The 3,464-nt window shown below is 37.7% G+C and overlaps 1 long non-coding RNA gene across 1 annotated transcript in view; it reads right to left on the bottom strand.

Moving 5' to 3' along the window:
• LOC111086626 overlaps positions 1-1,359 on the bottom strand; it is a 44,838-nt gene extending 43,479 nt beyond the window's left edge. The window contains exon 1 of the long non-coding RNA XR_002611360.1: positions 1,152-1,359. This is a non-coding gene — a long non-coding RNA (uncharacterized LOC111086626). The remainder of the gene's footprint in view (positions 1-1,151) is intronic.
• Positions 1,360-3,464: the final 2,105 nt, after the last annotated feature.

Raw genomic sequence — 3,464 nt, 5'->3', positions numbered from 1 at the left:
GCATAACGTTTTGTGAAAAATCTGTACGTGATGGAGAAAAATGGATATCATTTTCAGATTCAGCATACAGGAATTACTGTAGAACATGTAAAAATTTCAAGACAATAAAACCATTGCAGACCTGTGTTATCAGTCTTTTTTGAAGTTAAAAATTTAGAGACAATAAAACCATTGCAGACCTGTGTTATCAGTCTTTTTTGAAGTTAAAAATATAAACGAGAGAGTTACAGTCAAAGTGACTTGACTGAACTTCGGTGAAGTTATGTAGTTACGAAGCTTTTTACGTGAAGACTAAACTCGTTGGTGACGGTGTTTATAACCGTTACATAGTTAAACTACGTTATACGCATCCAATAAAATGATACTTTTATAATAGGTTTTAACCGGTCGTTTCATTTTCTAGTGTGATCACTTAACATCTCTCAGAAATATTAAAAAGTACGAATTGAAATGATACATTTTTGTACAACATTATAATAAGTGTACTTCGGCTTGCATGTTTTCAAAACATCTATCAATCTATGTTTTAGCAGCTTGCTGCGCCATGATTATCTGCGCTATGTGCATCGGCGGGTTCGAGCCCCAAATCCAAGCATACTGCTGAGCCACAGATGAACATATATCCATGTGATACTCATTGTACAAGAATTAGATGCTGTCTTTCACTTGTACACTACTTTTCCAGTCTCTTTTATGATTGTAAATGATTAAAGAGGTTAATAGTAAACGCGAATTTCGGCGGAATTAAGTTACCAGAAATTAAATTTAGATTAATCGTATTCACTTTCTTTACAGTTCGAAAATGTGGACTTAACCTTTGAAGGTTTCGTCGACTCAAAATTTTCAAAACTACGAACATAACGCTTCGTTCAAAATGAACCCTGATTGTAACGGCATGTTCACTTTAGACCGTTACAGTATTTATCATAACTAAGATTCCTCAGGCTAAAACGATGCCAAGATATGACATTATGAGATAGACATAATTTCCTACAATGAAAAGTTCTTTGAGCGACAAGTAGAGGTTGTCTTTAGAGTTTTCTTTTAAAATATCGCCATAATTGTACTCGTGTTATTTCGTGAAGTTGAGAAAGTAGCAAACTAATTAGATACATAATATTTTAAATAAAAATCGGGGATTAGTGACTCACCTGCCAGGACAAAGAAGAGAACCAACGGTGCTCTGCGAAGGGTGGATGGTTTCATGTTGAACGCAACCCTGGTAGCAGTTTTCCTTTCTTCTCTAGATTAGAAGTGAAACCTTTCTGGTCTTCTCACCTAACTTTGATCTACCGACACGAAGTCCTGAGTCTTGTCTAGTTGCTGTGTGATTGTAGTTTGGTCAACGGCGCGTGAGTCTGTCTATCTATGATATTCCGTGGTAGGCACCTCCTCCTCCTGTTATATATCACGCTCCGCCTAGCTAGTGGCTCAGCGAAAACCAACGTCACCTGGCTTAAACCCACGCAGTTTTTATATATATTTTTTGGTATTTCAGATGCGGATAACTGAAGTTCACGATATTAGCAAAGACTTCTTTAATACAGCGATAGAGATGCGTGGGTGAGAAAAATGAGGTCGTTGAAATTTGCAAAACGGAGACGCTTTCATTTTTAATCCTTCTGTAATGAAACAGGCCGCCAAACCCAACTTAACAGCTACTTATTGTGTCGGGCCGTGAATCCAAACTTCTGTGATTCGCGCCCAGTTATCGCTCCCTCCAAAAAAGAAAAAAAAATCGCTCTTCGTACTTTGGGGCCGAGGGAGCGTTATAGGAGTGATGGTCAAATCCCACTATTCGATTAGGGTAGCCCACGAGTCGAGTAGCTGCCTTCACCCTAGTCGTCACGTACTTTTACATGAGATTCAACAAAGACAGAAAGAAAGCTGGGTAATGTCTTTGTCTCTTAGCCTTCAACTGAACGCAACAAATTAAGAAAGTTAAAATTGTCCAACTTCGCAAGAAACGTTCATTTCTATCATTTCCTATATATAAACTAACCCAAATTTGGAACACGTCATAATGTCCGTCATTGCTTAGTTTTTGATGTAGAGATAAGCACTGTTCCCAATTTACTAGCATTAGTTTTTCCCGTAGTGCTTTTCGATATTTGTCAAACTTTGTGTTTAATTACTTCAGTGGGCTTATATGATTATTGAAGTCACAGTGTCTTACTCAGTGGCGTAACTACAAAAGATTCTCTCCCTTCTGCTCAAGAAGTATACGGGGGATGCGGCGGCATACTTACGCCACTGGTCTCACTACATATTACTACACAAGTTTGTTTTGAGCAAAACAAACCAATCTAGTCACAATAAGACGAAGTAGTCTATTGTAGATTGTATACATAATCTTTTCGTCAATATTTTTACATACAGTAAAAACAACAATAAAAGTTTATCATTATTACAGAACGAATTGTTTGTGCCTACGGAAACTGAAGAGAATATACTTTCAAGGAAAAGAAAAGTTACAAATTTGTTTATCTAAACCTGTTTTTTTTTATCTTTCTAATAATTTGTTCTAATGATAACAAAAAAATAAAAATATCTTTGGAATGTAATCGTATAGAAAAAAGAGATATAGTTAGTCTTTAATTAAAAAGTAAGAATATAAGCTTTACATTTATCATGCATTATTGGACAGGTGGTTAGGGCGCTCGACTTGCAATTTGGGGTTCTATTCCTTGTCCCACCAAATATATTCGCCCTTTCAGTCGTGGGGGCGTTATAATGTGACGGTCAATCCCACTATTCGTATTTCGCTGCTAAATTAGTGACGGCTAGGGTAGATAGCCCTCGTGTAGTTTTGCGCGAATTTCAAAACCAACCCATCTGCCGTTAGGTCGCTTTATTAATCAATCGGCGACCCCTCCCCCTTCAAGTTGGCGCCCTGTACGAAAACACTACTCGCACTTCCCACGACACAGACCTGGTTTGTTTGTTTTCGGATACTGATGTACAAATACTTGAGGATTATCTGTGTTAACCATCCCTAATTTACCACTACCTCACCTCCAGTGGATGGATCTTCACCAAATTTGTTTTGGGGGTTCATTGGGTCCATGGGAAGATGCATAAAAATGTTCCTTTTTGCATTGTGCGGTTTTTATCACTACTTCTCCCTTATTGATGGATCTTTCTGTGGATGGATCTTCACCAAATTTGTTTTGGAGGTTCATTGGGTCCGTGGGAAGATGCATAAAAATGTTCCTTTTTGCATTGTGCGGTTTTTATCACTACTTCTCCCTTATTGATGGATCTTTCTGTGGATGGATCTTCACCAAATTTGTTTTGGAGGTTCATTGGGTCCATGGTAAGATGCATAAAAATGTTCTGTTTTGCATTGTGCAGTTTTATCACTACTTCACCCTTATTGATGGATCTTCACCAAATTTCTTTTGGAGGTTCATTGGGTCCATGGGAAGATGCATAAAAATGTTCTGTTTTGCATTTTGCGGTTT

Source organism: Limulus polyphemus, unplaced genomic scaffold (assembly GCF_000517525.1).
Source record: "Limulus polyphemus unplaced genomic scaffold, Limulus_polyphemus-2.1.2 Scaffold1267, whole genome shotgun sequence".
NCBI lineage: Eukaryota > Metazoa > Arthropoda > Merostomata > Xiphosura > Limulidae > Limulus > Limulus polyphemus.
The sequence above is the reverse complement of the archived record's forward strand: the minus strand, read 5'-3'. Positions and strand labels throughout refer to the sequence as shown.